Source organism: Mus pahari, chromosome 4 (assembly GCF_900095145.1).
Source record: "Mus pahari chromosome 4, PAHARI_EIJ_v1.1, whole genome shotgun sequence".
NCBI classification, from domain to species: Eukaryota; Metazoa; Chordata; class Mammalia; order Rodentia; family Muridae; genus Mus; species Mus pahari.
In genome coordinates, this window is record NC_034593.1 from 65,232,838 (window position 1) to 65,247,356 (window position 14,519).

The 14,519-nt window shown below is 36.3% G+C and overlaps 1 long non-coding RNA gene across 1 annotated transcript; it reads left to right on the forward strand.

The window, feature by feature from the left end:
* Positions 1 to 8,329: 8,329 nt before the first annotated feature.
* LOC115063851 lies at positions 8,330 to 12,575 on the forward strand. Its single transcript, XR_003843721.1, has 3 exons — positions 8,330 to 8,457; positions 11,063 to 11,224; positions 12,521 to 12,575. It is a non-coding gene; the product is annotated as an uncharacterized LOC115063851 (long non-coding RNA).
* The last annotated feature ends 1,944 nt before the right edge of the window (positions 12,576 to 14,519 follow it).

Genomic DNA, 14,519 nt, shown 5'->3' on the forward strand with positions numbered 1-14,519 from the left:
TTAGAGCTGTGTTGGAAGGTGCTGTTATCTCATAATATAGTTTGGTTATAGTGCAATCATGAATGCCAAGATTCCACATAGACATTAATCGCAACCATTCTGGACTGATGTCCGTGGTCCTGAAATATTCTACTGTCTAATTTATAGTTTGGATACAGTGTCATTGAGGGTTCATTTATTAAGTTTGGTGATGCTTGGTATATACATTTGTGGGATTTTTTTTAAGAGGTGGCTGAATAAAAGAAGCATGAACATCTTCAATTTATTAATACATTGTTGAGCTCATGGTTGAATTAGTGAATTTTAACATTTTAGTGTAATATGCACTGTCCCATTTGAGCAAAAAAGTCACTGGAGGTATGTTCTGAATCAAAATATCTTATTCTAGCTTCCTTTCTCTTCTATACTCTGCGTTCTACACAGCAAAACTTCTGGGATTTTCTCCATTATGTTTAATACTAGGGTGCTCTGCCTTACTGCTCCCCTAGAAACAATGAAGTCAAGTCATCATGAATGGAAACCTCTAAGAATGTGGCAATAGAAACCTGTCTTCCTTCTAGTTTATTTCTCTTATGTATTTTTATCTCAGTGTTACAAAGCTGGCTTCTGTACTCTGAAACAGGAAAAATGGCAATAGGAAACAAGAATCTGGGTATGGTAATTTTGGGTCATTTTTTGAAACAATTTTTACCTTCAAAGTCCTTAGGCTATGATAGAACAGAGAATGTCAAAGAATTAAGAGATTGCATCACAGCCTTGTTCAATTATCTCTCAACAACAAAACTAGTTATTTGGAAATGGCATTGGTCTTTATAAAAGCATGCCACACAGCCATCCTTTGCACACACATTCCTCATTATTTTCCTGGTCAAGCTGACACTAACCAAATTTTCCCCCATGTCTTTCTGTTAATATGATAAAATTCATCCTGTACTCTGGACATCACTTAGGGACTTCTCTCTCACAATAAATTTTCACTTCTTAAAACTTCCCATGACTTTTATACAATGGAAAGAAGGTGGGCTAGCTTTTTGCTCCATCAATGAATGAGAATGCTGGTAATTTGCAATTACATGTGTAATAGTCTAATTCTCAAGATAGCAAATATAGATGGATCATGAGAACATTGAGGTGGGATAGCTGAATGCATAGCTAAAAGTTACTTAGAAATAAAAAATGTACACTATTGTAAGATGAAAAGTTATTAAAAGCATAAGTGATCAAACTGCAAAATAAAAAGCTGAGGACCACTTGGAAGGAAATAGTGGGGACAGGAAAGCAAAAGCTCAAAGACTTCAGTATCTTCCTAATCTACAATGTCAGAAACTAGAGTTTAATTTCTGTGAAGTTCATATACTGCACTGAGCATGTCAGGAACCCTGATGAAAGGCAGACAGTTTGGGCTTTAGGTAGTTGAGCCTATTTCAAGGTACATGCTTGTCATGCAGGATTAATAGAGCCAGAGTGGATTTCACTTAACAAAACCCAAAACAAAAAGCCTTGATAAAATACAAAAATTATCTACTACTAACGTGGTTTCTGTGTAGAAACCTAATTCAGGTGAAAATGAAACAAGGCATCTAACAAAGCATCATCTATATTTGAAACATATAATTGAAATATACCAGTAACTTGAGGAAGAAAATGAAATCTAGTCAAAGGAGAAAACAGGGCAATAGGAAAAATATAATCATGTGAAAATTACCAGGAAAATTAATAGACTGAAACACAGTTTCAGGTTTCAGAAGTTAGGAAATCATTTTAAGACATAAACATTTAAAAACAATATATGTGAATAGGTATTATATCTGAAATAAAATTTATTTGAGGATCTTATTGTAACATATTCACCATATTCAGAAGATGTTTCTCACAGGCCTGGGTTTCTTCTCTTCTGTGTTGTGGGTTGATCCGTGGGAGGAATTGATCTGTGTGAGAGAAGAGATAGGGAAAACTGAGAGGAGTGGAGAGAGGGGGAAGCTGTGGTTGGAGTGTACTTTATGAGAAAAAAAATAAACAACGCAAATAAAACAGTAAAGGAGAACAACTATGAATGGTATAGTATTACATAATGATAGTCTACAAAATGGGAAAAACTCTTCACCAACTTCACATCTCATGAGAGCTAATACAAAATGCAAACTATATAAAGGACACAAGAAACTGGACCTAATACAATCAAATAATCCAGTTAAATAATCACAGGAGTTAGAGGGAGGGAGCGACTTGGGAGGGAGAGAGGAGTGGGAGGGAAAAGGGGGGGCAGGATCAGGTGTGGGAGAAGACAGGGGAGATGTACAGAGGGGGAAGAAATTGAACAGACCTGTGTAACACTGAGAGATGGGGAACCAGGGATAGCTACTAGAAAGTTCCATGTGTTAGGAAAGCAAGAGGCCCCCAGGACCCAACTGGGATGACATTAGCTGAAATATGCAACAAAGGGGAGAGAGAACCTGTAGAGGTTAGGTATGACCTCCTGGTTAAGGAATGGCCCCACCTACCCATCTCTAAAATATTAATCCAGAATTACTCTTGTCCAAAGGAAATACAGGGACAAAGAGTGGAACAGAGATCAAAGGAAAGGCTATAAAGAGACTGCCTCACCTGGGGATCCATCCCATCTGTGGACACCAAACCCAGAACACCATTTTTGATTCCAAAAAGTGCTTGCTGACAGGAACCTGATATAGCAGTCTCCTTGAGAGGCTGTGCCAGAGCCTGACCAATACAGATGAGGATGCTTGCAGCCAACCATTGGACTGGGCATGAGAACCCCAATGGAGAGTTAGGGAATGACTGAAGGAGCTGAAGGGGTGTGCAACTCCATAAACAGAATAACAATACCACCCAACTATACTCCCCAGAGCTCCCAATGACTAAACCACCAACCTAAAGAGTACACATGGAAGGACCCATGGCTCCAGCTGCATATATAGCAGAGGATCGCCTAGTCAGGCATCAATGGGAGGGGAGGCCTTTGGTCCTGTGAAGACTCAATGCCCCAGGGTAGTGAAACAGGAGTGGGTGGGTGGGGGCTGTGGGGGAGCACCCTCATAGATGCAGGGGGAATGGAGGAAGAAATAGGGGGTTTGCAGAGGAGAAACAAGGAAAGGGGGATAACTTTTGAAATGTATATAAAATAACCAATAAAAAAAGGAAGAATACTAAATAAGAATGAAGTATAAATCTAAACAGAATTCTTAAGAGAGGAATCTTAAATTTCTGAGAAACACATAAAGAGATGTTTTATAACCATAGACATGCAAATCAAAATGAATCTGCAATTCTAAATTACACCTGTAAGAATGGCTAAGATCAAAAACTAAAGTGTCAGCTCATATTGATAATGACATGGAGAATCTATGCTGTTGGGAGTGTAAACATGTACAGTAACTTTAGTAACCAATTTGGTGGTTTCTTAGAACACTGAGAATCAATCAACCTCAAGACCCAATTATACCACTTCTGGGCATATGCAAAAAGGACACTCCATCCTACCTTAAAGAAACTTATTCAACTATGTTCATAGTATGAAGGAACTGGAAACAACCTAGATGTCTTTCAGTGATTGAATTGATGAAGAAAATGTGGTACATTTGTACGATAGAGTATTACTCTGCTATCAAGGAACAAAATAGCATTAAGAAATTTGCAGGCAAATAGACGGAACAAATAAACCAAATCATCCTGAGTGAGGTAACCCAGATCCAGAAAATATAAACATGGTGTGGAAATGGAAAGATGACAGTTCAGGTAGAGAGGAGGGATGGAAAATGAGAATGTGGGAAGACATGACTGGAGTTGGAGAACATTTGGCAATCAATGTTTAAACCTAGTACAATAGAAACTGTAGGTCCTCTTCAAAAATATTATGGTTGTTAGCTTGCTGGTTTTATGGGACTCCTAACAATGGGAGTGGGATGAACCTGACCCTTACCTGGTTTTGGGACCCATTTCTTCCTACTGGGTTACCTTGATTAGCCATGATATGAAGAATTGTACCAGTGTTATTGTATCTTGTTTTGCTATGATCTGTTGGCATCTCTGGAAGGTCAGTTATTTTCTGAAGGAAAACAGAAGAGAGCATCTGGAGAAAAGAGGATATGTGAGCCGGGCGTGGTGGCACATGCTTTTAATCCCAGCACTCGGGAAGAAGAGGCAGGTGGATTTGTGAGTTCGAGGCCAGCCTGGTCTATAAAGTGAGTTCCAGGACAGCCAGGGCTATACAGAGAAACCCTGTCTCGGAAAAAAAAACAAAAAAAAAAAANAAAAAAAAACAAAAAAAGAGGATATGTGGTGGTAAGGTTGGAAGAAATGGAGGGAGGGGAAACTGGAGATGGCATATATTATATGAGAAGAGATTAAATATTATTATTTTGTTTTGAAATATATTTATTGTCTTTTAACTTATTCCCATTGTATCCTTCTCACTGCCCCTTCCAGGTTACCCCTTCCACAGTTCTTCTCCTCATCCCACCCTTCTTCTTGTTTGTGCAGGTAGGGGCTCCCTGGGTATCCCCCCACCCTGGCACATTAAATCTCCGTGAAGCTAGGTGTATCCTTTCCCACTGAGGTCAGATAAAGCAGCCCAGATAGAAGAAAATAGTCCGCATATAGGCAATAGCTTTTGGGTTATCCCCTACCCCATTTGTTCAGGACCCACATGAAGATCAAGCTGCACATCTGTTACATATAGTTAGGGAGGCCTAGGTCCAGCCTGCATGAGTTCATTTGTTGGTGGTTCAGTCTCTGAGAGCACCAAGGGTTCAGGTTAGTTGATTCTGTTAGTGTTCCTGTGGAGTTCCTACCCCCTTAGAGGCAGCATTTCTTCCCCTTTATCTTCGATAAGGGTCTTCACATCCACTGTTAGGCTGTGGGTGTCTGAGACAGACAGCTGTTCGGTGGAGCCTCTCAAACGCTAGATGCCTGTTTTTATGGTTCAGGATCCCAAGGACTAAGTTTTAAGAAAGAAAACAAAATGTATGGTATTTTAAAATAGAAGACAATTAACACAAAGGTGTAATTAAATTCAAACACATGATAATTGTAGTATATTCCAAAAATAACAGAATATTTACACATGAAGCAATGTCTAAACCCCCCAAAAAAAGGAGGAAAGAGGGGTACAAAAGATGGAAGTGAGTGCAGAAGGGAGGGAATACACAAATATTAGTAAAAGAGGTTATATGCAATTTTATTTCAATTCATTTAGAACATTGAATGCTATGGTAATCTTTTTAAAATTTATTGTAATAGTATATAAAACATAAATTCACACATATTTGTGAAGCACTGTGTGATGTGTTGTTGTATATGTGCAGTGATAGTGTTCGTATCAGTAGACATGCTGTCTATTCAAACATCATAATATTTTTTCCAAAATATTGGAATTCTTTTGAATAACCAGTGCCTTAGCATTGCCAACTACAACCACATTGTACAATGATGCAGATCAGAACACCACTGTGGTGTTGTTGCTTTATTTTATAGCTGTTTCACTATATCCATTTTGAGGTAAGGTTCCATGTAGCCCAGAGTAGCCTGGACATTACTAATTATTTAAGGATTACCTGGATGTTACAATCTTTTTGTCATCACATGCCTATTTCTAGAAACATAGACTGATGTCACAATACCTGGTTCATGTAGTGCTTGGGACTGAGCACAAAGATTCCTGCATGCCAGACATGCAGTGCGCTACCAGAGCTATATTCCCAGCTCAACATCTTTCATGTCCCCAACAATAAATTAGAGCCCAATGACCAATGTTAGGTATGCCTGGAGAGCTGTGTTTCTTGATGGAAATTTAACTGTAAATGAAGAGCTATCTTCATCTGATTATGATGAAAATAAATAAAATACTGTCTGATTGAGGTGGTGATTTGAAGATATATACATATGAGAACCTTTCAGCTATATACTTTAAGCTGCATGTTATTATATATAAATTGTGTACCTCTTATTATTCTTTGATGTCACTAAAGTTTAATACTAGATCTTGAATATATTATGTATAACATAGTGTTTTCCTCAAGTTTCCTACCTTTGCAAAATGAATTGTCTTATTCAATTTAGTAAAAGAGTACCAACTGAGCAAATGAAATAAACTACAAATATTGATTTCACTTGTAAAGGTTCAAGATTATTTTGTGTTGTCCAGTGCCAAACTATGGTGAGGCCATCAATCCTGGCTTGGTGGTTGTATATGCCAGCTTCATAAGCTATTTTATTAGGTACTTCTCTATTGCTGTGATAAGATACCATGACCAAGGCAACTTATAAAGGTAGCATTAATTTGGAACTTAACAATTTTAGGGTTAGAGTCTATGAAAAGATATGTGAGGAACATAGCAGCAGGCATGTAGGCATGGTGGTGGGGCAGAAGCTGAGAGCTCACATCTTTTTATTAATTCATGTACCATTCACTGTTCCCTGTCCTCCGACCTGCCATTCCTTTCTCCTCTTAGAGAGTGGACTCATCTAGACATAACCCCGCGTCTAGTGGCCAATCAAGTCTCTGTAGAGCTATGCGTTTCTTCTCCCACTGTGACCAAATAAGACAGCTGATTTAGGGGAATGGATTCCACAAGCAGGCAACAACTTTAGGGATAGTTCCTGCTCCAGTAGTTCGGGACTTGCCTGAAGACCGTGATGCACATCTCCTACATCTGTAGAGGAGGGAGTTGGGGCTAGGGCCAGCTGGCGTATGAGAGCTCACATCTTAATCCACAACCATGAGGCAGAAAGCGCTAACTGGGAATGCCATGGGCTTTTGAAACATCAAAGCTATAGTGACACAGGACTGTTAACAAAGTCACACCTTCTAATAAGACGCAAAAAAGGATTAGCCAGGCTAGTGGTGTGAGTCTAATTTGGGAGGCTGTGAGATAAGGAGGTAAGTGCTTCCTACCTACACAGTTTTATCAGCTTTGCATAAATGAGACTTAAAAGTACTTTATAAATTAAAGAAATTAACTAGAGCACTACTAAACTGAAAGTACCACCTACACGACTTGCACAGTTTTCTATTAATAGTGCTTGAAGCATGAGCTGCCAAGGCCCTGGAATAAATTATGATGGAATTAGAGTTTGCAGAGATGAGTTATTGCCTCTCACTTGCACATTTCTTGTAGCAAGAAAATGCCATATTTGGAGTCAATCTCCTGTAAAGTCCAAAAGCTATGAGCAGTTACAATGACATAAGAGCTTAGACTTACAGGCTTATTAATGTTTTATAGAAACAAAGTGAAGGAGATAAAATGGATAATAATTTAAATGAAGGTGAGATAGTTCTTCAATGCCTCTTGATCCCATCTTGGTCTCTTATCTACTTTTAAGAGTGCAAACAGACATTCCTGGCTATAAGAGAAATTCATTATTCTATGGCATTACTTATTAAGGAGGGTGATTACAGCTAGAAAGTGTTGCATGCAGACTTACTAAATTGCCATATAGGGTAAAAACAGATTTAAGGTCAAATCACAATTTCTATGAAAAATTTAAAACTTACAAATATCAAACAAATAAGGATCCATTTAATCTGAAAGGAAAGCTAGTTCTCAGACTACAAGAAAAAAAAAATCACAGTTCACAAGGCCTTGTGAACAGTCTAGGAAAATTAAATGGCAGCAGCCATGGAACAATGGCTATCACTGCTGTGGTTGGCGTCCTTGTTCAGACATGCAGCTGAACAAATTCCTCCCATAGCCAAAGAAGACTGTCTTTAGATTTCATGCTCGGACTCTTCTCTACCAAAATAGAGACTAAATGCTTAGAATCTGTTTAAAGAACTGTGTGGTATAATTTATGTCAGTTGGCCATCATTGTTTTCTAACCAAAATCAGATATTTTTTTCTTGTGTTCACGACAAACTCAGTCTCACTCTCCACTATCTGTTCAATAGTCACCTGCCAATCAATCCAGAACATGTACTTAAAACAATCTCACCGAATCTCAGAATTCTAAAAAAAAAAAAAAAAATCATCTAGTAAAACAATAATTTTTATTTTTCTATGTAAAGTAAGAAATATATACTGTCTGCTTGTTCAATGATTCTATAAGAAAATCACACAATATAAAAGAGAGATTTCCTTGCCTTTCATCACGTGTGTGTGTGTGTGTGTGTGTGTGTGTGTGTGTGTGTATGTGTGTGTTATGTTTTAAGTGTACATACTAGTGGTGTGTTATATAATGGAAAGGCTTGACAAATTCATGCAGCATTAAATGAGTCAATCAAATTAAATTCACTTTTAATTTGTGTTTATTACTCTTTTCTGCATGTATGGATCTTATTCATGCCTGTTCAGTGCTGGGGAAATCCAGTAAAGAGCTGAATTCCTTGGAACTGAACTTATAGAGCATATTATGATAATATACGGGAGCTCGGAAGTAAACTTGGGTAGTTTTGCACAAGAACATCAAGGGTCCATAATTCCTGAATCATCTCTCAAGATCAAGGTAACCAGCTTTTCCCCCTCACATGTAAACCATTTCTTCATATTGAGATGTGTCAAAAACTTTTCTAAGATTATGAAATGTACATTATTGTTTACGTAATCACAGTTACCTGTCATTTTATAGAACCACTGACAATCTTTCCTTTCTACGTCTTTCTCTTCAGTCTTCTTTCCTGACCTATGGTAATATGAATCCTATCCCTAATTTTGACTAATTAACACTTTTCAGCAATCACACCTTCATAAAGTTTGCACCACACCCATAAACACAACAATGTTGAGAACTAAGATTCAGCATGAATTTTGGTGGGGACAGACAAATCTGTTATAAATGCACCAACCTCTATTTCCTGTGCTTGGTCTGGAGGTTCAAAAACAATCAGAAGAAATAGAAACTAAAATGAAAAAAAATTGTTTTCTTATGTGATGATTAGTATTGAGGTAGACTTTCTAATAGTGGAACCAGAGTCAATTTTTTTGTTCTAATGTTTGTTAGAGAACCCCATTTCTGGCACAGATATCCTAAATACATAGAGCTAAACTGGATAATAAAAGTATATTTTATTGGGTCCTTAGGCATTGCTCATCAAAAGCCATGACTGCACATTTGGGGACCCCTTATCCCCCAAATTATTAGGAAGCGGAGGGATCAGAAATGCAGTTATCAAGCAATGGAAGTGGCAAGGTGAGGACTTAGTAAAACATGCAAAGTATGGTTGCTAAGAAGCCACATAGCACAAATCTCATATGCGTTCTCAGAGGTTGTTGCATATTCATTCTGTAGGACAGAACCTCTGTCTCCTTCATGACCTTGTCTTAGGAATCACATCATATGTTTGCTCATTGGAACATTTTATTAATAAGTCAATAAATGTGCTTGATGATTTCCATAAGCCATCTCAAGTCATTAATACAGCAAAATATAATGCTCTCAGTGACTTGAGAATAGTACTCCATATCTACTTCACAGTCATGAGTTCCAGAGTGTCCAGCTGAAGAGATTTGCTCACTGAGTACACTGTGTGATTTGAGATGCTTCAGTGTTTTAATTCCATGGTGAATACACAAGAACATACATTTTAGAAATATTAAAAGATTTGGAAAAAAACAGCTTATATACTCATTACAGAAAATGTCAGATGTACATTCTTCTGTGAGTTTCAGTAATTGTTCTTTACAAACTTTGCACTAGCTGAAGTGTGATATCTTTGCCAGCTAACTGATCTAAACAGAGAGTCTGCTTTTTCAAATCCAAAATATCATTTCCCACCAGAACTTAATCATGACAAATATTTGTTTTTCTACTTTAGACTTCTCATTTACCTATTCCATGGATATTTTATGTTCTATTGATTGTATCTGCTAGTGAAGAATTGTACACATAGTTCATAATACAATATTATTGGATTGTACTGTCTCCTTAGCTTAGGGAATGATATGTTTATCAAGTACTGCTTAATGGGCTCCACTATGAATACTGCCACAAAAATGATAAAAAGGAAACTAAACTTCTTTTAAGAACATTTATGTAGGTTTTCTTTTGAAAATGACACAATGGATAACTTCTCTGAGCTCAGGTTTTACAACCATAGAAGCCAGGATATTATTAAAATAAAACATGAGTAACATCTCATAAAGTCACAGAAAATGCCACAGAAGCTATGTGAAACTTTTCAGGTTTATGATACATTTATTTGTGTGTTATTTGGATAATGTCAAACTGTAATATTCAACCATATCTGTTTCCCCCAAAAAACTTTCAACTTTTTCCTCTAACAGTTTTCACACTTAGTATAATTAAAATTATGTTTAGACATGTGTTTGTTTCATGGTGGACATGTATGTGTGTTCACCATATTTAAATCTGATGGTGGTAGGAAATAGAAGACTGTTAGATCCCCTGTAACCAGAATTACCTGCAGTTGTGAGCCATCATGTGGATGCTAGGAATTGAACCAGCATTGTCTTCTGGACTAACAAATGCTCTTAAACACTTATCCATTCTTCCATTCTCTTATTGTGTACACTTTTTGTAAGTATTTTTCATTGAATTAGTTTTCACCTAACTCCTGGTAATAAAACTCTTTCTTTGGTCTGCATTCAAGTTAATGAAACTACTCTTACAAAGGAGCTTCAATTTTTGCTCTAGTTTCTTTGGTAAGGCAAACTTTCTTTCATATTTTTATTAGATTTTGTTCGATTTTGAAAATCTAGTTCTGTATTATGGGACATTAAAATTATTAAATTTTAATTTAATTAGTGCAAACTAATTACAGCAAATATATTTGATATTTCTGACATTCATCATGCAACAGTTATTATTAGTCTTTATTCATCTGTACAACTACTATTTTCTAAAACATTTGATATAAATTTATAATTTACAAAAGCCAAATGATACACTTAATTTGCTCCTTCCTTCTCTAGGGCATATTCCTTTCCAATCCACATTAAGTGAGTCAACTCACATGTGGTGAGTACCAGTCTCACAGATGGATCACTGATGGCAATTATGATGGCTGGGTTTTACAGCACAGGTGCTTAGATTGGCTTTGTTTCCTGCCAGCTTTTTACTTTTTTTTTTTTTTTTTTTTTTTTTTTGGCAGATACTCTACTTGAAAAAGAAGCAGAGAAAAAGAACATAACCTTATTCAACTGGCACTAGCTCTCTCTACACTGGGTCTACAGCTCATACAGAAATACTGTTTTCAATACCTCTTAGTTCCGGAATCACTGTCAGGTTCTTAACTCATATCTACAAACTGCAAGTAAGACATTTTGATTGACTCATTGATTAGTAGGTTTAACATGGCAACCCTTGAACTCCTTCAGTGGAAAGAGATAACTTGAAACAGATAACAGCACTGCCTTTCAAATAAAAATAAAGAAGCTTCTACAGTAAAATTAGAAACATTTAATATTTATTTGATGAAAAACTGTGTCTTTTTATTAGGTTTTCAACCATACCGTTGGTTTCCATTTAAAATTGTGTTTTCTATATAAAAATGATTTCAAAGAAGTGATTTCTTGGGCTAAAGAGATGGCTCAGTAATTAAAATCCTTCCTGCTCTTACAGCGACCTGAGTTTACCCCCCAGTACCTACAACAGTCTCTACCCAACTACTTATATTGTCCAGCTTTGGGGAATATAGGTCTTTCTTTGGCTTCTTATAGGCACCTGCATTCATATTCCTTATATATTCACAGCCATGCACGCATGAACGTAAGTAAAATAAAAATAAAACAAAATAAAAACAAATCTTTAAAAAGAGAGTAATTACAACTCTCTGTGTCTATCGATCTGAATATAATATTATAACATATATTTTATTCTGTATGCATACAAAATACTCATTTTGTGAGTCTATAGACACTGAACTGGTTCCCAGAAATCCAAATATAGGTTTCTAATGGCTCATCTTTGATGATGAACTCATGCAAATAAGAACCTCAGTTTAATAATATCCTATTTTAAAAGTGTGAAAGAATGAAGCTAGAATGAGTAATTTTTACTCTGTGTCAGAAAACCTAGAAAGAGAAACAGAGATGTTTTATAAATTGATAAAAATGTGCAGTATTTCATTTAAAAAGTACACAAAGTTGAGAGATGTGGCTCCTACATGCAACTCTAGAATTTCACAGGCTGAGACTAGAAGATAAATGAGGACAGCTTGGGGAGCAGAGTGAGGCCTTCCTCAAATAAATAAGTGTGAAAGGGAAGGAGAAGAAAGGAAGTCATGAGAAGGAATGGAAGAAAAGGGAAAAGAAATGTAAAGAGAAGAGGATCTGAGAGGATAGATAGGCAAGAGTTAAGACACTGAGAATATAAAATGACTGGGATATTTATGATGTGGGTGTATGAAAATGGACAATAACAAACCTAATTTCAAGCAGTTAATATATGCTATTAAAATAGTGATGTGGTTAAAGTTACAACTTATAGAGCACTTTTGTATTTATGCACAAAGCTCTGAGTTCGACCCCTAATGACAAACACACACACATACCCACGCACAAGTGCTTCAGTGTTGGTTTCTGCTCCTTAACACTACTTTATTTTTCAGAAAAAAATTCATGTCTTCTTTGGAGTTGACGTGTGATGTGCAGGAAAAATCTATGGTAAGAATAGATTTAATAATTTATAATAAGAAATATAGACTTTATTAAACTAATTTACATTATAATCATGTGCAGAACACACATAACATTTGAATTCTACACTCAGGACAATTTTTATTCATCTGACTAAGCTACTTACTCTGTCTCCCTCTCCCTGTCTTATTTCAGGGTCACACAATGTGCTGAATTAATTAAAGTAAAATCCTGATTGTTTTCAAATGATCATTGTCTTCATAACAGATATAAGAATGCATTTAAAGGCTTTGATGATTTCACTTCTAGAGTATATTCAGTTTTCTTATCGTACATTCAATACTATTGTCATTCAAACTAAAATTATTGGAAAATTTAAGTAGCTCTGTTATTAGCTTTCTGACTTCTTCTAGGACTGCCTTTCCCATTATTCTTTTTGCCACATGGCAGGTACAATGAGGATGTACTTCTAAATCAGATTCCTTGTTCTTATTATCCTAACTGTACTCCATTGAAATTATAATAAAACACAAAACCCCTGGGAACCCAACTATCTGGTATTATTTTCCATAACCAATTTAAATCCTACCCTATTCTTTAAACATATAATATTTTTGTACTTATAATTTGAAATTATATCATTGCCTAACACACTTATTATTTCCATCATCACTGGAGATACTAGGCAAACGCCTTGGATTCAGCAGACCTTACAGGCTAGCCATGGCTCACTAAACCAAATTAAGACAGAAATGATTGTGAAAAATAGAAAAAAAAATATTTATCCACTGTGACCATACTGGAGAGAGGGAAAGATGAATGGGTCTAGTCATATTCAAACCTGTCTTTAGGGTCCTGAAGTTTAGTTTTAGAATGAGGGCAATTGGTAAGTATAATCAAGCATGGTTGTTCACAGTGAGGTCCCACTCACCATTGGCCAATAATCATCTCACTTTAAGTTCTCAAAGTTTGGTCTGGCCCTGCAAAATAGTCGGGTAAAGTGATCAATAACTCCTCTCTTAGTAACGGAGTGATCTAACTCTCACAGATATTGTCGACTCAGAAAAAGGCTTTTTCTTTTGTGGCTTTTCTATAATTGGATTTCAAGTTGAGTACAGAAGAAAGATGAAAGACAATAAATTATCTTTGCCATTTTTCCAGAAGTAATGAAGATAGAGCTGCAGAGATGGTTCAGAAATTAAGAGCACTTGCTGGTCTTGGAGATGACCTGAACTTCATTTTCAACACTCAACCCTGGTATAACCTTCTATAACCCCAGATTCAGGGAATCAAATGTCTTCTTCTCAACTCTGCGGCACTTTTATACACATGTTGTGTGTATACTGCTCACCATACACATAAATACAACAAATTTTTAAAAAGAAAAGTTAAAGACACGCAGAAAGACAAACAGACTAAAGGTAGAGATGTAGAATTTCCTATTGGGTTTAGTTCTTTGTGGATTTGAGCCAGTACCTTAAAGAAAATTTTCTAAGTACCCACTTCAAGCTCAAGTTTAATTTTCACTCTGGGGACATTTCATGACCACCAACTTCTAAAACCATCACCAGAGCTAACATGATCACACTGTTCTTTCCTGGTCAGTATTAAATGGGTAACCTGAGGAAGAGTTTGCTTAGAAATGAAAGTCTCAAGTTTTATTCCTATTTACCATTCCTCCCCTCTAAGTAAATATATTCAGCTCAGATACATGTAGAATGAAGTTTAAGGTACTGTGTCATGCTTGATGGTAATGTCTGGTGCTTCTTTATCTGATGAAAGAGGGGAAGGTCATGAATATTAGTTAGGTTCTAACATCAATTAGAATGAATATTCAGATATTAATTGAAACAAATTGTAAAAGATCTTTTATATTTTATAGAAATGTGTGAATATAAGTTGTATTTTCCTTCCAGGAGTCCTATTGGTTGTTTTAATTTCCTTTACAAATCCCATAATATGTATTCACTG